This window comes from Sciurus vulgaris (genome assembly GCF_902686455.1).
Source record: "Sciurus vulgaris genome assembly, chromosome: 8".
NCBI classification, from domain to species: Eukaryota; Metazoa; Chordata; class Mammalia; order Rodentia; family Sciuridae; genus Sciurus; species Sciurus vulgaris.
The window spans coordinates 86,275,059-86,299,217 of NC_136468.1; the positions used below are offsets into that span (position 1 = coordinate 86,275,059).

Below are 24,159 nucleotides of genomic sequence, written 5' to 3' on the forward strand. Positions count from 1 at the left end.
CATTACCTGAGAGACAATGCAGAGGCTGCCGGGGGGAGTAGACTGACTTATAGTTCTAGCTATAAAAGAAAAGAGAAAAGGGAAAACATTAGAGATACTCTGCAGTATAACCCCACACACCTACAGTACAAAGCTAGGCACCATTAAGCACATCCTCCTCTTTAGCAAGAGCAAACCTAATCCTCCAGGAGTGTTTCCATCAACTGTGGGAGATGATCACCAGGTGGTCACAGGAATAGAGGACATGTAAGCTGAGGGCTCCCTGTGCCACAAGACGGCCAGCCAGGGGCCCAGAAAAGTCTCTTCTCCCCCAGCACCTGAACCCACATCTAGTCTCTCCCACCCTCAGGGTGACGACCCCACCCTGCAATCCCTACAAAGGGCAGTTCTTGTGCTGACCTAGCTGAGCCAACCAGATCCTCTTTCTCAAGTGTCTAGAAGCTGGACATGGAACCTGGGCAGACTCTGAAGACAAACAAGCAGAACTACATAGGTAGAAATAGGGACAGCTATTTCTACCTATGTGCAGGGAAAGCAGACATGAGAATGGGGTGGTGGGAGGGGGGGGCAATAGGAGTGGGAGAGAGAAAGGGAGAGGAAGAGAGGGAAGGGGCAGACAGATAAGAGATTCAGAGAAATGCAGAGTGAGACACAGACAACGCACACATGCAGTGAGACAGGCAGAGACAGACAAAGCAACAAAGAGACAAATGAGGTGGAAAGACTGGGGGTAGGGCTGGTGGGAGAAGGGACTGGTCTGCTGGGCTTTCTAACAGAGTTGAGTCTCCCCACCGCACCAAGACACAGGTGCTTCCTGCTGCCTGACTGGAATTCCAGAGTTGTACCCTGCCTTACTCCAATAAAATCCTCTCTTGGGACTGGGGATATAGCTCAGCTGGTAGAGTGCTCGGCCCTGGGTTCAACCCCCAGCACTGTCAAAAAAAAAAAAAAAAAAAGCCCTCTCTTCCCTGAACCTATTTTTGATCCTATTTTTCACATACAAAATGAAGAAAAATAATTTTAAATATCAACGCCCAGTGAGGAAAAGGATTAACAATGTTGACACATATTGTAGAGTATAATATACATGGATAAAAATATTTGGTAAATCTATTTAGCCATTCGTACATAAAATTTTATATAATGTTCTCATCTTTTGACTCAATATTTCTAACAGGGGAAAAAAGTGTATGTGCAACCTCATTGTCCCACAATAGAAGAAAAATTAAGCATTAAGATCAGAATACATTATTTTATACAGTGAATAATATTTCCTACAAATATTTATCAGTAAGAAAAGAATGCTACAGTCCTACATTTAAAAGGAAAAAAAAAATTTTAAATGTAACTTAAGATGTACACTTACGTCAGCCCTACCAAAAGTAAGTAAAGCCAGAGATAATAAAAGGTTTCTTGTGTGGGAGTGCCTAACAAAAATGATCACAAAGGACACTAGAGTTGCAAGTTTGTCCTAAGTCAATTTGAGCCTGACCTCCTAGACCTACAAATCTTCCTAAACTCCTACACTGATAAACTCAATCTGTTTTTCACTGATATGATATGTGAGCTACTGTCTTCATGGTTTTCAGAGAGTAGATGAAAAACTAATTGATTTTGTGCTAACTGTTCACAAAAACCCATGCTTTATGCTTTATCTTGTTTATTGTTGGCTTAGCATGATCCCTACCCTATGTATGCCTTGTCCATCACCTGTCATCTGCCACTATGGACCTCTGGACTGCTCTGAATACACTTAACTGTCCATGCCCCACCTGACAGAGAAAGAGGACTTTGGGTTACCCAACTTCACCCTCTTTCAGCAGGAAAGAGCTTGGAGAAATCCATAGAAATGGAATGTAGATGCAGGCAAATGGATGAAATTGGAGGATATCATGCTAAGTGAGATAAGCCAATCTCAAAAAACTAAAGGACGAATGATCTCGCTGATAAGCGGATGAGGACATATAATGGGGGGTAGGAGGGGTTAGCATTAGGGTTAGGGTTAGGTTTAGGGTTAGGGATAAGGAGAATGGTAAGAATGGAGGAAGGAAGGACTGTACAGAGGGAAAAGAGGGGTGGGAGGGGTGGGGGGGAAGGGAAAAAAATAACAGAATGAATCAAACAACATTGCTCTGTGTAAATTTATGATTTTTAATTAAAAAAAAAAGAATAAAAGAGCTAAAAGCAGAAAAAAAAAAAAGAAATGGAATGTAGAAATTGGCAATGGAGAAATTTAGCAGTGGTACACTTTATGCTTGGAATGTAGCCCTTGCTGCTCTGCCACTGCGACTTATTTTTAAAAGGACAGTTTCTTTCTCTTCCTCTCTCCCTGTTCCTCCCTAATCTCTCCCCCTCCTTAAATCTCAGGGGAAACAGGATTATCTTTCTTCCCCATTTTAGGCAGACTTATCTGTCCTTGAGTACACACCCACCATAGGAACGAAGTAATCCAGACTTTGGGGATGGTACCAGAAGATCTCAGAAATAACTACCTCCCAAATTAACAAGTGAATTATAACTCCAGCCAGAGAACATGTGGAATGTAGCCTTTAAATCACGTCTTGAAAAGACCTCTGTTCCTGCTGATGGGCAGATTCACAGCCTCTGGAACAGGAGTCCCCTGTGTTTCTCCTTTGCTAGCAAAGCAATAAACCTTCTTTTTCCTTTTTCTTAAAAAAATAAAATAAAATTAAAAAAGCTAAATATAAAAGTGCACAGAACTACGTAAAAGCACACTGAAAATAAACCTCACAAGGAAACATTTAAAGAGGTGACAGGAGGCTACATGTGGCCTTTAAATTGTTCTGTATTGTCAACATTATATAATGAGAATATAACTCAAGATGATATATATAATTACTTAAAAATAAAATGAAAGTGAAAAAAGGCAGTGAGAATCTATCCTTATATACTTTTATTTTTAATGCTGGGAATGGAAGCCAGGGCCTTGCATATGCTAAGCGGGTACTCTACCATTGAGCTACCCCCAGCCCCCAGCCCACCATATATTTTTGTACTTGTTTTCTGGAAGTTATGACTTTCATAGTATCATGGTACCTAACATAGATTCCTACATAGAATTACTAACTCCAAAAACCACAACCATCCAGTTAAGCTTCTTCTCAATATTGCCATGGTGACATTTATTTGTAAATACTTCCTCACTGCCTGCCCAATTTGTAGGCCGATTTTTACTCTGATGGGCAACGTTTTACTTTCTGAGGCAACCAATTCTATTTTTAAATGTTTTAGTAACATCAATTATCTCCAACTAATCAGCCAGCCTGAGGCCCAAATGAGCAGCTCAGCAATCTGATTGTAGCAGGAAGGTGATGTGAGATCTGGCAGGTCCCTTTCTCCCAAGACACTTAGACCTAAACCAGCTCATGGTTCTGCCCAGGAATGACTTTGGCCTGGCTAGTGTGCTTGTTTGTTTTCCCTCCCCACAGGAGGGGCCTGTTTTTCATTTGTTTTTATGTGTGCATGTGTGGAGGAGAGCCAAGCTCTCCAGCCTAGCGCACATGAAGTGGTCCCCTTGACGCATAGTAGTTCCTCGCTTCATCTAAGTCTTCTGGTCTTTCCAAGTTAAGGACACAGTATAAATCTAGATACAATTAATATTCAAGGGGCTGGGGATATAGCTCAGTTGGCAAAGTGCTTGCCTTGCAACAAGCACAAGGTCCTGGGTTCAATTTCCAACCCCACAAAAAAAAAAAGAATAGAAGGAATATCCCAAAGACTTGCAGACCTGATGTGGTGTCCGCATCTTTCTAAGGAGGAGAGCCCTCCTATGAGAACTATCTCCAGCTTCTCTGGGCAGAAAATGCATTCAGCAGTTCCTATGCAGACTGGAGCATTTCACTGCTTTTCTCTATCACTGTTTATAGCACACAAAATCATGGGGAGTGAAGGTGGGTTCTGCTACTGGCACATTTTAGACAGGCTTTCTCCTTTACACATTCATGATGGTGGAGTTCAGGGAGCAGGCTGGTGTGACACGTACAACCTATAGACGTTGTTTAATCCATATTTATGACCTGAAAAAGGATGCCTAAATAGCTGTCAGATCACTTTTAAGGCAGGATGCATACCTGAAGTTAGAAGGAGCTTATTCTGTTGATTGAAACAGTCCTTCAGTGGCTAGCACGAAAGCTTGCCAGCCTCACTCTGCAGTGAGGCAGGCTCAGCTGGTATGAGGTGGGCACAGGACAGGCTGGGTACACAAAGGTGCCAGAAGCTGAGTGTTTCTTCTTATCTAGAACAACTCCTCCACGGTGTCCTGAATTGAGGAAGACCAGAGTGACTATCTGCACCTACAGAAGCAGTGCTGACAAGCTGGATGCCATTTCATAGAAGGCTTCCCTGTTTTCAGTTTAAACCTGTCAGGGCATGTCATGGCGGTGCTCATTGGATGTTCATTACTGACAAATTGCAGGTGATCTGACTGTACATTAGAATCATCTACAGGCATTTTAAAGAAAAATACATGCTCAGGTCCTCTTCCTGAGGATTACAGTTCAACAGTCCTGAGATCTAGGTATAAACATTTCAAAAAGTTTTCCAGATGACTAAAAGGTATGATTACCAGGCACGATAGCACATGGCTCCCAGCTACTCAGGAGAATGAGGCAGGATGATTGTTTTGAGGGTAGCCTGAGTGAGGTAGCAAGACCCTGTCTCAAAATTAAAAGCTAAATGGGCTTAGGGTGTAGTTCAGTGGTAGAGTGCCCCAAGGTTCAATTCCCAGGAGAAAGAGGAAGAAGAAGAAGAGGAGGAGGAAGAGAAGGAGGAGGAGAAGAGGGAGGGAGGAGAAGGAGAAGGTGATTAGAGATTACTAAATAACATGACTACCAATTTATAAGAAGTTTCAGGTCCTCTGGGCTAAACACAAGCCTTAATTCCCATATCTGCAAATCTCACCTTTCGCCTTCCATACCAATTCACCTGAAGTTTCCCACAGCCTGTGTCAGGATCTTTGAAACAGCCATTGTCACGTGTATTATAGACAAAGCAGCGAGGCCACCATGCAAGTTGCAGCTCAGAGGAGAGAGAGGCCTCCTACCCATCCCTTCCTAGCATTCCCAGGCAGGAGCCCACCAGGCGGCCCTTACACAGACTTAATTCTATCAATTCTATTTATTATAATAAAGATACTTGCTTTACATGTCAGTCTTTTCACTGAATCGTAAGCTCTTAGAGGACAGACACTGTTCTTTTCATTTTTATATTCTGCTACCTAGCAAAATACCTGTCACGTGATATGATAGGTACTCAATAAATTATTGTTGGATGAATAAATGCAACATGTGAAGACAGTGTAGCCAACATGGCAACGAAGAAGACTGCCAGCATTATTTTGTTTTAGTTGGGGGGGGGGGAACTTGAATGGAAATATTCATTAATTTTATTCAATTAGATTTCCAGTGCTGAACCTTGGCTTCCAAGAGTGACTCAATCACCCTCAGGCACATGACAAGAGACAGCTTTTAGGGAAGTGCCGCCTCAGTGAGGGGCAGTGCTGCTTCCACCTCCTGTCTGGAACTCACAGGTCTTCATTTCCAGTCCCTGTCGTCTCTGAGAGAAAACTGAAGACAGAAGTCGGCAGGGGAATTGGCAAAACGTAGATATATTTTATGTGCAGTTTAGAGTTTTCTGAATAACGTTTTTCTAAGCTACAGGCTTACAGGATTTAAAATATGACTCAGAATACTGACTGTGACGCCAACGTTTTTATTTTTAGACTTTTTAGCAGAAAATATGGCAATAAATTCAACCTCCTCAGTCTACAAATCTTCTAAACCTCCTCCCTAGATCAGAAAAGCATTTGGCATTTCTGGGGTAATTTATTTGCATATATAGTTATGCGAGTAAAATTTTGGTAACTGAAGAAGAATTAATAACTGAAGCTCTAAATGATTCTCATGATTGCTGCTTAAGTTGGCAAAATATATTTAGGCACAGAAGTTACTTGCTCATGGAAATGTGTATGGGCGGACTGTTCAGTTTTTTTCACAGTGGTAGGCTTGCTTGTAGTTATATCTGTGTGCTCAGACAAGTGGCAAGGGACAGTAACAGAAGGACCACAGATCTGAGAGGGAAAGTGGGACCAGAGACAATTCAATGGCCTGGTAAAAATAGTTTGCTTTATACCAACTATGATTTTGATCCAACACCTTAGTTCACTATCCTCTTTTTAAAAGATCATCTTTACTGAGGTATAATTTATACAACAAAATATTTACATATTTATATAATAAATTGCACTTCTTTTAAGTGAACAGTTGGATGAGTTTGGAACAAAAGTATATTCCTATGTTATTACCACCTCAGTCAACAAATGGAAAATGTTACCTCATTTAAAAACTCTTTCATGCTCTTCTGCGGTCAGCTCTGACCCTCTCCCCTCTGATTCTATCACTACTGATTAGTTTTTACCTGTTCTAAGACTTCATATAAATAGAATAATGCAAGCTACACTCTGCTGGGATCTGACTTCATTCTCTCAATGTTTGTAAGTTTCTCCACTTTCTTCCTTATTGTGGTGGTCCTTTCCTTTTCTTGCTAACTAGTATTACTCTGTGTGTGTGTGTGTGTGTGTGTGTGTGTGTGTGTGTGTATACACAACTCGTCTGCTCCCCAGTAGATGAGCAGATGAGCTGTTTCCAATTTTAACTTGTTATCATAAAGCTGTTATGAACATTTGTATATATGTCTTTCTCTAGGGTAAAACTGTAGGAGCAGAATTTGGGTCTTTGGTATGTTTAACTTTATAAATTGCCAAAGTGTTCTTCAAATCGTCTGTTCCTTTTTATACTTCCATCAGCCAGACCTGACAGCTCCAATTGCTCCACCTCCGAGCCAATACTTGGTATTTCAGTTTTTTTAAATTTTAGTCATGTTGGTGGGTATGCAGGTACTCCTCACTGTAGTTTAATTTATAAGGTATAAAATGTTTTATTCAATCTTTTTCTATAGAGCAGAGGCTATCAGGTAAAGAAGGATCACTGGTGAGCATATGTAATATTGAATTTTATCACCAACTTTGTTACTAATAGTTCCATAATGCCACAAAGACCATCCCATCTCATTTTCCCCTATAGATAAGACATAAATTCTTGTTCTAAATAAAAATGATCACAAACCAGTTTTGTCAAAAACATCATAGTGCTTTCATAGCTAAACATTACTTTTGTATAATGTCCCACAGTTCTCAAAGAGCATTTGTGTATGTCCTATTTAATGCCAAAGGAATAATTATCTCCGAACAATAGAGAGAGAGGGGACAGGGGGAGAGGGGGGAGAGGGGGGAGAGGGAGAGAGGAAGAGAGGGGGAGAGAGAATAGGAACCCATTAAGAAAGGAGATTTTATTCAATGTACATTCAAGGTAAGGTTCCCTCTGACTGATGCTGATTTGTCAATCACTGAACCTTACTACATCCCCTTTTAGCCATCATCTGAGCTTAATTTAAAACTGCATCTTTTAAAAAAGCATTTCTGACTCAAAAATGCAAAAATAGTCAACTTTGGTCATTTATGTTTTGTTTCCTTACTAAGTTTTAAATTTTATGGAATGACTCAATTAACAAATTGTTTCATATATTTTTGCCTTATGTTTATGCAATATTTCTTAATTAATGTTAAGCCCTATGTCTAGCAATGTGAGGAAAGTAAGGAAATCTCAAAAGTTCATCCTTGTCTCTTTGAGTCTCCATAAGGCAAGGGACAGGGAAAGGTGAAGGCAAGTCAATGCTAAAGAAGGAAAATGTCCTATTTCCTTATGAAGGAAACTAAGGAGTTAGAAGAAAGGGTAGTGATCCAAGGTGAGGGGAAATGCAGGGTAAGACACTGAAGGGAATTAACTTTTTCATTTCCAAAGAAACATGAACCCAAAGGGGGGAAAACTGCAAACAAAACACCTGGTGCTTGTGGGGAGGTAGGGGGAAAAATCCAACCCATTTTATCTTCAATTACTGTCTAAACAAACAAATTACATATTGCCTATCCAAGATTCAGATTACACTTAACAAAGGTTTCCCATATCTTGTTCTAAAGATATCTCACAACATGCCAGCAGAAACAGAATCACTCTTTTAGTGCTGACAGTAAAAAAGACAAGGGCTTCAGTGGGAGGTCTATTTCAATATGAATGGGGGAAGCTGAATTGATGCTAAAAAAAGATCACAAAAGATTAAAAAAAAAAATGTACACTTCCAAGAGCCTTTTACCTGGGGGGTGGGGGAGTGGAAAATAGTCTACCTGCCAGCAACTCAGTAGTCATTAACCTTTCCTGGGTCACTAACCAGTCTTTACAGAACAATGCTCCTCTAGCTTTGCACAGCCCCAAGGGGTCCAGCTCTTTGAAGGCCTGGTGTGGACCCTTTAAGGGCTGAGGGACCTGGGTTTGGATGAAGGACCCCTGACTGAATGAGAGTTCTACTGACAGTAATTCAAATACGACCAATATCCAAAACCAAGAGAGCAAACCTCTCCCCAGTCCAAATGCCAAATTCAAACATGGTAGAATGTGAAGATGATTATTTTTAATTCCAAAAATTATTTAACATTTTCACAGGAAGTACATGTTCAAAGGTAGAGCTGTGGGAAGGGCAGGGTGCCCCCCAGACATCCCGTTCCCAACCATCGCCTCCTTCACATCGGGGTAAGTCGACAAGTTTGAACAGTCACTGAACGCATGGTGCGAGCCTCTTCCATTTCTAGAATAGGTCTTTTCTAAAAGGAGGAGTTCCTTGTAGGGCACAGAGGGGAGGAGAGTGCCCGGCTAGAAAAAAAGAAAATAAAATGTACATGAACAGACTGAAAAATGTGATTTAATTTGGAATAATTCAGAACTGTTGGTGAAAAAAAGACAATTTGGGAATCCTGACTTGAAAGGCAGATACCTGTCTGGGTAGGCAGAACAATGGCTTCCACTTAATCCCCAGAACCGCTGAATGTCACCTTATATTGCACAAGTAACGTGCAGATATGATTAGGTTAAAGCCTGGCAATGGGAAGAGTATCCTAGAGTATCCTGGATTATCCGGGTAGACTCAATCTAATCGCAAGGGTCCAGGAAGCAGGAGGAAGCAGAGCGGCAGCAGGCAACTGATGACAAAAGCAGAGGAGACACAAGGTCTGAATGGGCCTCAGCCAAGGAATGCCAGCAGCCTCTGAGAGACAGAGACAGTACGTGTGGATTCTCACAGGAACCCTGAAGGAATGGAGCTTGCTGACACTTTGTTCTAGGCTTCCACCTCCAGAACTTGAAGCCACTAGGTTAATTTGTTACAGTAGCAAGAGAAAACTTAACACCCTCTTCCTTTTTTTTTTTTATGGGTAATAAAATGAAGTATGAAACAGCATATAGAAAAAGCATGTTCTGGGGCTGGAGTTGTGACTCAGTGGTAGAGCACTTGCCTGGCATGTGTAAGGCCCAGGGTTCAATACTCAGCACCACATATAAATAAAATAAAAGATCCACTGACAACTAAAAAAAAATTAAAAAAAAAAAAGAAAAAGTATTTTCTGAACAAACTACTTCCATCATAGACGCTGAGAACAGTTCAAATGTGGTTCTGCACTGGCAACATATGGTGAACCTATGTGCCTTAAGGGAAAAACTCCAGGAGTCAGGAAATCTGGTTCTTGTCCTAGCTTCACATATAACGCTGAGTCATTGGGTCTCAGTGACTAATCAGGAAAATGAAACATTTAGACCAGATGCATTATAATTTCTCCTTAATAAAGGCCAGAGGACTTTTTCTATAGACTGGTTCTAATGCCTGGTAGGTTTTCCCAATCAACCGATCCTTGCATGTCTTGTCTTAAAGTCCTTATACTACTATGTGAGGTTAGAGACATTTTTCTCAGTTTAAAGTGTTGGAAATTGAAGCTTAAGTCTCTTGCCCCCCATCTCTGGGACTTAAATGCAGGACCCCTTCTTGTCACAGTCCTGTACTGCCTTTCTTGGCCAAGGTTCACACTGTAGGCCCATGGAGCTGAGGTAGGTCTGAATTCAAGAGTGAGAAGACACCACCAACACAATCAGGATCATGAACATGCTGGAGAAAATGAAAGAACAGAGAGGGTGCTACATTTGCAGGTAAACGGATGGAGTTGGAGGACATCATGCTAAGTGAAATAAGCCAATCCCCAAAAACCAAAGGCCGAATGTCTTCTCTGATAGGTGGTTATGAATACATAATGGGGGGGGGGGCAGTCGTTAGTGAAGAATGGAGGAACATTGGATTGTGTAGAGGGCAATGAGGGGAGGGGTAGGGTGGGGGAAGGAAAGATGGTGGAATGAGACAGACATCATTACCCTAAGTACATGTAAGATTATAAGAATGGTGTGACTCTACGTCGTGTATATCCAGAGAAATGAAAAGTTGTACCCCATTTGTGTACAAGGAATCAAAATGCATTCTGCTGTCATGTGTAACTAAATAGAACAATAAAAAAAATTTTTTTTAAAGAGGGTGCTACAGTCTGTATGCTTATGGTCCCCCAAACCCATATGCTGAAACCTACGTACCAACTTGACAGCAATGGGAGATGGGCTTTACGAGGTGATTTAGTTATGAAGACAAAGTCCTCATGAAAAGAAGCCCTCAACAGGGGCCTTGTCCCTTCTGCCCTGTGAGGACACAGCCAAAAACACCATCTATGTACCAGGAAACAAGTCCAGGCTCCAAACCTGCTGCTTTGGCCTTGGACTCTAGCCTTCAGAACAGTGAGAGTTAAGTGTCTGATATTTACAAGCCATTCAGTTTGTGGTATTTTGTTATGGCAGGCCCAAACTGACAGCATACTGCTTAACATGCAAGCATTTTAGATGCCAGTCGAGATGGCTTTCCTGAGATCACTTTTTAAAACAAACAAAATTCAAGACAGGAAACGGTCCCAGTAGACCAGCATTCCACCTTACTGTTCGGTAGGATGAGGGGTTAGTTACCAGTGAACCGTCTTTGCTTTCAGATTCAAATTCCACATGGACCTGAGGCTGCTGCTGCAACTCCAGTCTTCACGGTTCACAGGAGGAGAATGGAAAGGCTGCTGCCCGAAATAGTTTAATAAGGCCAGCAATGATTCACAGAGTAATAACAGGCCAAGGCCAGCAGACGCCTGCAAAACGGGGGGCCCAGCCTGAGAGGGGGTTTCACTGCTCAAGGTCAGAAGATGAAGACATAAAGAGGACAGGGGCATTCAATGTACACATGTTCAAGCGAGAAAGATCATTAGTATCACCTGTAAGCTCCCCAAGGAAGTCAAGTATTAGGCATTCCAGCTTGACAATTTATTACACTTTCCTAGTATACCAAAAAAAGGAAGAGACCTACGAAGGTAAAAAGCAACCATGCAAACCCACGTTAGAACACATTCTCTTGATGAGTTCAGATTCAGGCTTCAAGTTTACCAAATAAGCTCATGTGCAGTATCTTAAGTGTATGAACAGTTAAGCAGCAGCAGAATATGAAAACAACATAAACACACAGAAAACATTAAGGTACTGAGAGGCACAGACTAGTCTAATACCGATTCCACCCCACAATACACATACTTAGATCATTAATCATATTTCTGATTTGCATCTATTTCCAAAGAAAACTAGTCATTGAGCCAAACCTTGAAGTCAATTATATAAAGAGACAGAAGACTGACTTCTCCGTAGTTTACTGATCTTATGTTCCAATCAGGGCAAATATTTGTCTATGCTCCCAGTTCTGAGAAGAGGATGTTTAAATAATTAGTTATGAGAAAAGTAAAATGATGGGCAATTCACCAAGTTCATTTTCTGTCAATTTTTGGAATCTTAGTCAAATATACAGTGAAACATACCTATATAATATAATCGTAAGTATCATGTGGCATAAATAGAAAGGGTAAAACAATAAATATTGATATTTGTTGGTATCACCTCAGTTTGTTCTATAAATAGTCACATGAATTAAATGAGAAGAGCAATGTTTGAAAGAAGGAAGGGACAGAATATGACAGAGCTATGGGAGAAAGTAATTAGACTCAATGCATAACAGGTCTAAAACAAGAATCTAAGAATAAGTTAATTTTCTCAGCTGGAGTCAAGAGTTAAAGCTTGAAAGCCATGGAAAATAAGGTCATATTTTATTTGAAAAGTTAAATCTTAACACTTCAATACAGGCCTCATTTGAAAAACACCAGTTATCAATCAACTCAACACCTTTTATTCAAAAATCACACAGATAAACACAGCATGCTCTACACTCATCTTATTGACAAGCGTTAAATCTTCTTTGCTAGATGACTGAGAAGCGAGGAGCCTTTCATTATAATCCTATCATGTGTCTGAATTATAAGCTTTGATGACAAATAATCAAGTTCCTTGGATCAGAAACATAATCTTAAGAAAAAGAAAATAAGTGAACTGAGTTCTTGTCAACAAAACAAGACAAAACACCTTCATCAACTGCTGGAGAATAAGGTACCTGCTGTGCTCAAATGGAAAACGAACCTCACATAATGCATGACTTACCAAAAATAGTCCTATTTCTTGGGTCTCAGCCTGTGTCCAGGATGGTCTCAAAATCATCAGTAGTCAGGATAGACAACACCAAGAAAACATCATACTGCTCCAATGGCTTTATCATCTAAAGGACTGTAAAGCCAAGGTCTCCATGTACCTGAGCTGTGAATGAATCTTTCCTAGGCACATTTCACCCTTGAGAGACAGTGTAATGGTCTGGATTAGAATTAGGCTGACTTTTGCTTATACATTCTTTTCCTTGGCTCAGAGATCCACGTGCTTGGACTTTTGGCAAGAGGCAGATGAATAAGTCAGATGTGACAATTTTGCCAAAATCCCTTTTTCTCTTGGGGAATCTTAATGCTCCTACTGGACAGGTTTGCCTCATTTTATGTAAAACATGATCCTAAAAGTGGTAAGTTGGCCATCAAAAATGAATCACAGGAGCATTACAGTGACTTCTTTCTTTTTAAGACCTCTTTTGAAAAATATGTACAAGGTAGTTTATCACTAGATGTCTGTACTAGTTAAAAAAAAAAAAAGAAAAGAAAGAAAGAAAATATCTAAATGAATATAAAATTAGTTAACTAATTCATGGTGCATTTATACAATACCCTATGAGATATCCATTAAAATAATAAAACAGCATGAGTTTTTAACCTTAAAAGTAATTATTGACTTATAAGAAGTTGTGAAAATAGTGCAGAGTATACCCTTTACCCATCACCCACAAAGGTAGCGCCTTACATGTAATCACAGACAGAAGCAGGAAATTAACATTGGGCACAATACAATTAGACTGGACTATGGAGTTTGCCAAGATTACCATAAGCGACAGAGGTTACTCAGAAACTCACTAGCTTTTGTATGCACTCATTTTATATGTACGTGTACATATATGTGTACTGTGTATAGTTCATAAAATTGTATAGTATGTATAAACTGGCAAAATTTCTAGCACAACCCAGATTCAGAACTGTTGCATCACCATGAAGGAACTACAGAAAGCCTTTTAGTTCTAGTAACATTCTACATTTTGATCTGGGAGGTGCATGTTATATACTTAAGATTTATAAAATTCAGATTATAAATTTTGACTGAATTTTTTCTTTGTTTGTTTTGGTACCAGAGATTGAATTCAGGGGCATTCGACCACTGAGCCACATCCCCAGCCCTATTTTGTATTTTTTGTAGAGACAGGGTCTCACTGAGTTGCTTAGTTCCTCACTTTTGCTGAGGCTGGCTTTGAACTCGCCTTGAGCTCACAATCCTCTTGTCTCAGCCTCCTAAGCCCCTGGGATTACAGGCGTGTGCCACTGTGCCTGGCAAATTCTGACTGAATTTTAAAAGAATGATGATGAAGTCTAATTGGTTGATGTAATTCACTAGCTTAAAAACAAGTTACGGGGCTGGAGTTGTGGCTCAGTGGTAGAGCGCTTGCTGAGCACGTGTGAAGCACTGGGTTAGATTCTCAGCACCGCATACAAATAAAATAAAGACGACTGACAACTAAAATAATATTTTTTTAAAAAGTTACAAATTCGAAAGGATTCCTTTTTCATGTTTCTCTATGAGCCCCGGGGGGAAAAATTCCCCCTAAACACCAACATTTAATTTTCTTCTCCAAGAATGAATCTTTTTGTCACCACTTAATTCTCAGATTTTTCCTGGTTGAAAGCTAACTTTAATATCTCTAGCACAAGCCTCTCTCTCTCTCAAAATACAACCTCTACCAACTTTATAATGAAGGGACGTTAGCCACTGGTTCTAACTAAAAATCAACTTGTAAAGTCCTTCCCTGTGAAGTCCAACGTGTTCGAATATGTAAGAAATTTTCAAAGGAAGTTCAGAGGTGAATACAGACTGTAATTTAAGGCTATCTTTCCCTCTTATAATCTACAAAAAAAATATATATCCACTAATGCTTCCATCATGACCCCAAATTATGTGCTAAAATCAGGGAAAGTTGCTGCAGGACCTCAAGATGCATGAAACAAAGATCCTGCTCTTTACAAAGTCAAACCTGTAATACAATGAGCCAAGTCCTCAAATACTGCCAGTGAGAATTAAGTTTTGGGAATATATGGAAAAGTCACCAATTTTGCCTAGAATGGGAAAGTGGATTCTAGAGGAAGGAAGACATTGCCTCTGGGCTTCGAAAGTTTATATTTGGGCTTCTTCCAGGTGCAAAAGAGCAAGTGTGAGGGAGTGTCATTTCAGTTACAGACACTGCCTGCAGGCACAGGGCTTGCTACAGATCAGGTATGAACAGGTTCAGGAAGATGTGAAGGACAGGATTCTGGAAATCGTGGGGAATACCATGAAAGTTTGCCTGCATTACACTATGTGCAATAGGAAACACAAGGGTTTTAAAGAAGTAGCTTGCTAGCAGTGTCAAAAGTGAGTTCAAATGGAAAGAATGGAACAGGAGGATCAATTATTGAGCTTTTAACAGTATACCAAGTGAAAGATGAAGAGGCCCTGAAAGGAGCAGCATGAGCAGTTGTACTAGAAGAAGATTTCAATGAACCCATTTTTATTTGAATTTTTTAACTGTATAAATGGTATATAATCCAAAACTTCGCCTTTGTGTTCAACATTATTCTTGAGATTTTCCCATAATGACACATGTAGTTCTAGTTCTTTCATTTTAGCTGCTTTATAGAATTCAGTTGATGGAATACACCACAATTTTTCTTTCATCTTGTTTATGGACATTTAGGTTCCACTTTTGTTCTAAAAACAATATATCAGTGAACAAAGCACACATACCTCTCAATACAGGTATATGACACTTTAGCACACCAGAAAATAGAACTATAGGCTTATTGGTACAATAAGTTATGAAACATCTCAAACCAAGCTACTTGGTTAATTGTCAAATTATTCTCTAAACTAGTTTTTCCAGGTGAGATTCCCATAAGTAAAACATGAGTTTCCATTTTCCATGTTTAGAATAATCAAACTATTTAATCTGAACAAATCTAAAAGTTTAGAATGGATATTCTTGTTCTTGTTTTATGTTTCCAAAATCAAGAGATATTTAAAAGGTATAATCCACGAATTAGGATGTGGACAATGAGAGAGAGAGAGAGAGAGAGAGAGAGAGGAAAACCGTGGAACTATGTCCTGCTTGGGTAAAAAGAATAGAAATGTTTAGATGTTAGGAAATACATTTAACTGCAATTAACAGACATTCTTCCCCCCTGCAAATTGTGGGCAAAAGAGACCAGGGCTCACTTGCTGCTATGATCTGAATGTTTGTGTCCCCCGCCCCAAATTCATATGTTGAAATCGAACTACCAATTTGATGGCATCAGAAGGTGGGGCTCTGGGAGGTAATTAGGTCATAAGAGCTCCCCTCATGAATGGGGGGGCCCAGAATGCTGTCTTGCCCTTCTGCCATGTGAAGACACATAGAAGATTCCATCTGTGAAGCAGAGAGCCTTCACCAGACACCAAATCTGTCACATCTTAATCATGGATTTCTCACCTTCTAGAAGCAAGAGTGATAAACTTTTCTAATTATAAATTACACAGCTCAGGGTGTTTTGCCATTGCAGCCTGAACTAAGATATTTACATGTAAAAATCCAGAGGTAAACATTCCAAAATTGATAAGGTAGCTTCATGGTCACAAATGACCCAGCATCCTTCTACCCCAATTTCTACCTTCAAGATCACCACAGAGGTTTGGGGATACAGCTCAGTGATGGAGCACTTACCTAACATGCATGATATTTTGGTTTTGATCCCCAGTACTAGATTAGATAGATAGATAGATAGATAGATAGATAGATAGATAGATAGATAGATAATCACCACAGAACACAAGGCAGTTTTTGAAACTCTGGTCATCAAATTTTAAGTCGGGGGGGAGAAGAAGAAGAAAAAGAAGAAGAAGGAGGAGGAGGAGGAGGAGGAGGAGGAGAAGGAGGAGGAGGAGGAGGAAGGAGAAGAAGAAGAAGATGATCAATTGGCAAGAGGGCATACACCTCAGCTGAAGAGTCTTCTCTTTATCAGTCTACCTGGAAGTCCCATATAATACTCCTAAGTCACACACACCGGCCAGACCATGGTTACAAGGCCACATCCAGCTGCGAGGGAAACTGGATAATAAGGTTTAATTAAGCAAGACACAGAACACAAAGACAAATAAGAAAACAAATGGAACTCAAGAGGTAGAGGACAATGAGAAATACAGATTTAAGAATCCTCAGCATAGAAATATCAGAAGAAATCAAAGAAATTATTAAGATACCCAAGGCCATCACTGAACAAGAAGAGATGATTAGGTTGGTATACCAGGAAAGCAGAGATTTAAGAAGAAGAAAGAGAAAAAGTCAGTGAAGGAAAGAAGACATGGAGAATACTCAGAGAAGGAAGAAAATCATTGTCCAAACTCAAGGGAGCAAAGTCTTCAGAAGGGAGGAAATGGTTGTGGGAACTTCTGGTAATGGTCCAATAACCATTTTCTCTGTGCTTCTTGGTTTCTAAAACTCTAATTTCATTTAGCTATTGGGAAACTACATACTTGAGGAATTACATTTGTTTGTTTGTTTAGGCTGTAAATTTTAACAACTCTAACTCTATAGGGAAGCTCATTCCCTTGCCATTGATTACCTTGGGCAAATGCGTATGATGTAGTCCTGGCCAGTGGGGCCCTGGGGAATGTTTGGGGGGGGGGGGGCAGTTAAACGCAGAAAATGGCAGGGAGGAAGGACAAAGTAAGCTGGGTCCTTGATAGCAGTATCAAGTCACCAAATTAAGCCACTTGGGAACTGCCCCATTTCTATACTTCTTTTATGTAGCATCTTTAATTTGGGTCTTCTGCTGCTTGCATCCAAAAGTCATCCTAGCAGTCAACAATATCAAAAGTTATAAACAGGCCAGGGTGTCATCTGGAGGCTTTGGGAGACAGCTAGGACAGAATGGAATGGCCCAATCTAATCCCTGAGAAGGGGAGAAAAATCAATAATTCTATGGATAAAAATAAAATTTGGCATATTTCTTCCAAGTCACTTCTGTATCTAGATGAAATGAAGACAAATGCAAAGGCTGAAAATGAAACTGTAGAAGGAAGTTTGTCTTGTGGCAGTACTGGGGACTGAACCCAGGGGCACTCTACCACTGAGCTGTATCTCCAGTCATTTTTATTTTTCATTTTGAGACAAGGTCTTGCTATGTTGCTGAGGCTGGTCTCAAACTTGTGATCTACTGTCTGTGAGAGAAATAATAATTTTAAGGCAATAATAACAGTATAAAACAGCTGGTACAGAAATGGCAAAGGGTATAAGCTTTGGATCTGCAAAAAGATTTCTAAGTAATATCTGTTAATATTAAATCATAAATCTGTAAGGGAGTCAATAATCAGTTGAAGCATAAGTACAAAGACAAAAGTAGACTGTTGGGTTGAACCTGAGTTGAAGAGAGAGCCGAGTACAGAATATCAGGGGTGAGAAAAATTACTGGTACCAGTGTGACAGTCTGTCAAAATGGTTAACTATACAGAGGTCAGAAACTTCAGAGAAGTATAAACTACACAGATGAGGAAAGAGGAAATAAATTCATAATGGGTCTGATGAACAGGTTCAGAAAGCAGACAGGCGGTAGGAAATACACGCCTACTATAGGAAGGGAATTTCAAGATCACCATCGCAGAAGTGACAGTACTAAGGTGTGGCCATGGAGGGGTTGTGGAAGTGGTGTGGGAGGTCACAGAAACCAAGCAGAGGGGGAAGAGTGAATGGGGATGTCAGTCAGTAGAGTGCCCGATGGGCACAGCAGAGAAAAAGAGCAGACTAAGAAGAGATCAAAGGCAAGCAGGAGACAGCAGTGAACTAGATGCTGACATCCCACACGCTGTTCTTCTTAATATTTCTAAGAAGAATTCTATTTGTCTTGGCAATAGTTTCAAGGTAGACAACAACCTACAATATGTACATAAAATGTTTCCCTGTGCCCTGGGAAAATCAGAAAACCCAGGCTATTGTTGGACAACTCTTCCTAATTGGGTCTTCCTTCTTACCAATTGAGAGGTGCCCTTGAGGAATAAGACGAGAGAAGCAGAAGTAATCAAACGCATCTCAGATGATTCTTAAAGTCTCTGCTTCCAGCATTTCCTTTCTATTCCCACTGTTACCTGATAGATTCAGGAGGTAAGGATTATTCTAGCTTGGAAGGCTGCAGTGGCTCCTGCCCAGCTTGCCAAACCCGGGCTGTCCCCACTCAAAAGCATCCCACACATAGTAACCAAATTAGCCCTCCTACAGCCCTGATCACACCCGGCCTCCTGCAGAGACCTGCAATAACTCCTCCTTTCCCAGAGCTTTCAAGCTCAGTTTTTACAGCACCTCAGTTCATGAGATGGGCCATGGTGGTCCCCCACAAAAAACAAGTAATGGCAATCTATTCTCAAACACAAAAAGAGATATAATAAACATTTTTCTCCACTTTAACTCTCTCTTCTTCAAATTTTCCTAACTTTGGCACCTATTTCTCCTTGTCTATAACAGCACCTAGTAGAAGAGATAGCTAGCTCACCTAAGTATAAAACAACGCACTTAGTTATTTGAAGGATAGGTCATTGTACGGAATTCTACATACCAAACTTGTAAACCGGTAATGCACAAAGTAATGTCTTGGGCCGAGGGTGTAGCTCAGAAGTACTGGGGGTGTAGTCTAGCATGTGCAAGATTCTGGGTTTGATCCCCAGCACACACACACAAAAAAACAAAAAACAAAAAAACAAAAACAAAAACAAAAACAAAAAACAAAGTCTATGTAGTAGTAGCATTCACATTCAAGGTCCTTCCTCACAAGTTATGACCCAATTTTTCTTCTCCAACTTTGTAACATTTTTCTTCACTCATCCTAAATGCAGCTGGGCTGGCTTCAAGGACACAGGGCTGTATCTTGTTCACTATTTTATATGTAACATATACTGGAACAAAAGGGAATAACTTTGTTCCACAAGGCCTGCCATATATCTGCTCCATACACTTGGGGCATTGATGGAAATGTCTGCCAGATCCAACTGATTCAAGTAGCCTCCCCTTCACACTATCTCGAGGAGTTTATATCTCAGAACTTTATAAAGAAACTAATGGGTTGAGCATAGTGGTGCATGCCTGTAATCCCAGCAGCTCTGGAGACTGAGGCAGGACGATCTCAAGTGCAAAGACAGCCTCAGCAAAAGCAAGGCACTAAGCAACCCAATGAGACCCTGTTTCTAAAAAAATACAAAATAGGGTTGGGGATGTGGCTCAGTGACCAAGTGCCCCTGAGTTCAATCCCTGGTACTTCCCACCCCCCAAAAAAGAGAAACTAATGGAATTACTTGAATGGAAGTCATACAATATAGAATGAACTAGACCAAAGTTAATAAGTAGTCAATCTAAGTATAGATCTTATTTTATACAACTAATATAATGAACACATAGTTCTAAACACAGCTAAGATCCACTGCTCCTGACCATAGGCTAAACTTAAGTCACAGCTAGGGGACAGGAGCCAGGTCTGTCCCCTCTCACACAGATACTTTGCTTCTGTCACTTCCTGCATTTAGACATTCATAGAGACTTCTCTGTCACATGATAATCCACACTCATTGCCAACAGAATAGAAACATCCTGGCATCAGACCTCAATTTCTTTTCACTTCATCAATCACTTCCATACTCACACTTGAGTAATTTTTTTTTTTTTTTTTTTTTTTTGCTGTGCTGGGGATCGAACCCAGGGCCTTATGCTTACAAGGCAGGCACTCTACCGACTGAGCTATCTCCCCAGCCTAGACCTCAATTTCTTAACCAAAGGGCATTTAGAATCCCCAAAACATTAAACTGGGACAAATGCAAAGTACAAAGGTTGGTTTCTATACTTCCTGGTTGTGGCCATTTTCCTTTCTGTTAGGTACAAGTCTTTGATTCCTTTTCTGAAATCTTAGAACCCAGAAATATTTAGAATTGTTAGATTTCTTCAAATTTTAAAAAGGTATCAGGTTATACAAGTCATAAGTTTTATAACAACCAGAGGACCTAGTGCAGCATCTCATAGCCAAACACATGAATATGTATGAACATCTCTATTAAATGGGATGTAAAGCCTCAGGTCAGGGTGGGGCAGATTTTACCATCAAATGAGTTCATGAAAAATAACAACAATAACAGACCTGTTGCTATTCAGATTTTGCAGCTGTGGTATAAGACTGTCTTATAAATTGTGCAACCCTAGAGCTTAAGGAGCTAGGCAGCACTGCTGCTCCTTCTGCGAGAATAAAAGATGTTGTGGCAGTGCCCACCTGGAAGGCTCTCCTCTGCAGGGCCCCAAAGAGAATGCCAGTCTGAGTCTAGAAGAAACATCCAGGTAAAATGTAACCTCAGAAAGTTTTCCCCCATTAAATAATGCTATAAGCCATTAATCACTCAGTAATCTAGCCTGGCTACAGCAACCCAGGAACTGTGGTTTCCTGGCTATATTCAGGCTGAGAATCTGCCCTCTCCCACCCCAATTCCCTCAGTCAGACCACACCACCTCATGACAGTGAGCAAGACCAGGATGCTCATGCCACAGAGATGACCTGTACATCTCTGCTTATCTATCTTAGAGGCTGAAAGGAAAGGCAGAAAACATTTCAGTCTGTTCATTCAGTCATTTCATTCAAAAGCAAAAATAGCAAGCAAGGTTTCTAGCTTTGAGTTGGGTCCCCTCTGAAGATTCTCGTGCAGGAGAACATACCCCTTTATGACATTCCTGGTCCCAGCTTCCTGGCCCTCTGGGAGAGCTGCACTGGTGTTTAATAACCAGCACCTTCACTGCCTTGACATTTAAAAACCAAAAGGAAGTGGGCAAACATGAAGCAGAAAAAAAAATAGGGCCTGTGCGTCCCCACAGATGTGAACACAGTTGTCTGAAGACACATTTGTTGAAAATGACTAAAGAAAACAGCCTAAGGACTACAAGAAGAGTTATCAAATGATTGTGCCGTATCATTTTTGTATGACAGATGTCAGTTTGCATTTCCACAGACTGGGGGGGGGGGGGTGGTCTCAGCATTACAAAACACACCTGTATTGGACAACCCAATATTAAAATCAAAAAAGTCTATCCTTCTCGATGAATCAGAGTTCAAATAATTCTCACATTTTTGTGATGTCACAAATTCCCTCCAAACTCCAGCTATACTTTAAAATCTTTCAAATTTTACAAATGAGAATGCAGAATCTTTTTCTCTTAATAATAAATAGAAAAATACCAGTTGCAAGTTCATTCTCTTCCCTCAGGCACAAAAATTCCTGAAAAACCTGGCATCAGGAATGGGATTTTCCAGGTTCATTGATCTTTACAGTCTCTCCTTCTGGAAAACCCATCTGGAATAATACCTGAAACCACTCATTTCCACCATCTCCACCCCCACCTTCCCTGCAAGAAAGCACCACATTCATTACCAGGAATGTGCCATCTCCAATCTTACCCACAACATTTCTAATATTTGCTTTTGTGGAATAATTTAATGAACTAAGTAGGAACAAACCTTTCTAAGAAGAATTCTATTAAACTAGATAAGATCAGGGTTAGCACTAGAACTCTGCATGTATATATATCTCCAAGGAAACCCATCTAATATTAGAGTCATGCTAAGAAATACATTCAATTTTGAAATAAACCAGGCAAGTAAAATTCAATAAAATGGAAATGTGACTGTTAAGAAAACCTTTCAAGTTCCCTGGTGCTGATAATATCCTCACAACAAGTAAATAAAATCAGGATGGACTGTTGAAGATGTCACTACTCAGAATAAATATTATAGGCAGGTATGGTCTGGGTTGGTCCACTCTGAGTCTTCTTACCACTTATCATTGTACTCCACCTGAGAATTCAGCCTGTGAAGTTTACCTTGTATTTCAGGTTAAACTCAAACTGAAGCAGATAACAGATGAATTAAGAATCCATTAATTAGTCTTCCCAAAATGGATAGGAGACAAATAGTAAATGATTTCCTTTAATAGGCAAAGAAAACCAAGGAAGAAATTAAAAATTTGTCAATCTAAACTGAAGGATAATTTAAGAAAAGAATTTTGAGGGGAAAGGTTAAAAAGTAATCTTGGGTTAGACAAAGGGGAATAAAGGGAAAGGAGGTAGGATGGGAATAGAAAAGACAGTAGAATAAATTAGACATAACTATCCTATGTTCATACATGAATATACCACTAGTGAAATTCTACATCATGTACAACCACAAGAATGGAATCCTGATTAGAATAAGATGTACTCCATGTATGTATAATATGTCAAAATACACTCTACTGTCACGTATATCTAAAAAGAGCAAATTTTTTAAAAAATAATCTTGACTTTCAGAGGAAGCAGGATTCTCTGTATTCTAAGATGCAACATTCTGGTTACAAAAGTGGCTGTAGCATTTCCTAAACTTAACATAAGACTTTGAACCAGAGTTTCTATTTCTCGTTTGCATTAAGCAACCTGATCGATGACTGAGACTACAATGCTGATGCTAATAAGAACTTTACATACTAAAAATGCCACAGCAACACTGAAGAAGCTTAATCTCAATACTCTGCCTCTCTTCTCCCTTGAAAGAGACAGCACACCAAAGGCTCTTCTGTATGCCTTTTTACCCAAAGGTTTGAACCACAAACCGGATCTGTATTTTTTCATCTGGCAAGGTATGCAACTCCTCCATAAAGTCCTTCTTGTCCTCTTTACAAGTCATATTTTAAATGAATGAGTAATCTACACCCACCACATTACTGTCAAAAAATATTTTAGAAACCATGAAGTATGAAGCAATAATTCTGGTCCAAAGGGGGCAATATTTGATTTTTTTTTTTCCCAATGAATTCTAGGATTGGGTATTTCCTTGTATTTGAGCAAGTCTAGATAACCCTGCCAGGTTATTTGATAGTAATGTTCACTTAAGACTTGATACTTCTTAAAACTTAATAATAAAGAAACAAAGAAGAAAACTACTTCATTTCAAAGTAGTGCCAGTTCTCTTCCACAGGATAATCCTTTGCTTCTTTAAGCAACTCTTGTTACCCCCTAGGATTAACACCTCCCTCTAATTTATTCATTCTCCCACAACAGTTTCCAACTCTTTCTCCATCCTCTTGCCTTGCCTAAGAACAGAATCTATTTTAAGTCTGTGTTCTGACCACCTAACACAGTATGCCACATTTATTCATTCAACAAAGACTTAGAGAACATCAGCTATGATTCTCAGAACTGGGACGCATGGATAGCAAAAATCACTGCTTTCTTGAAGCTCAGCATCCCATCTAGTACATCAAATAATGTTAGACGCAAAGAACTCACTATTTGTTGAAAACATTCTGCATGAAATGTAATACCTGAATCACAATACAATTATTTCAAATGTGGTTATTCATGTTGAAAGGGGCATGTTCAGACACAATAGAATGATTGCTGGCAGCAAGGTAAAGAAAAAAATCTGGAAGTACACATAAGACTTTTGATAAGCTGAGCAGTCTAGAGTGCCTTTGCAACTCATTTTATAGCCTGAGGACATAAGTGTATTAATTACAATGGAAGATGCTCACTGTTCGAGATTCAAACTATGTGTTGTCTCTGTTCAAGAAAAAGTATAATAGAAAATACATTTTAGAGAGATGCAAA

The 24,159-nt window shown here is 39.9% G+C and overlaps 1 protein-coding gene across 6 annotated transcripts in view; it reads right to left on the minus strand.

The window, feature by feature from the left end:
• Positions 1–24,159, minus strand: part of OSBPL3 (oxysterol binding protein like 3) — a 178,810-nt gene that overhangs the window by 120,297 nt on the left and 34,354 nt on the right. The window contains exons 2-3 of one of the 6 annotated variants that reach the window (XM_079151139.1): positions 4,092–4,279; positions 7–59 (exon numbers count right to left, since the gene is read on the minus strand). The exons of 4 other annotated variants lie outside the window; for them this stretch is intronic. The gene's annotated coding sequence lies outside the window, so the exon portion shown is untranslated. The remainder of the gene's footprint in view (positions 1–6; positions 60–4,091; positions 4,280–24,159) is intronic. One more of the 6 variants, XM_079151138.1, reaches the window with a different exon arrangement.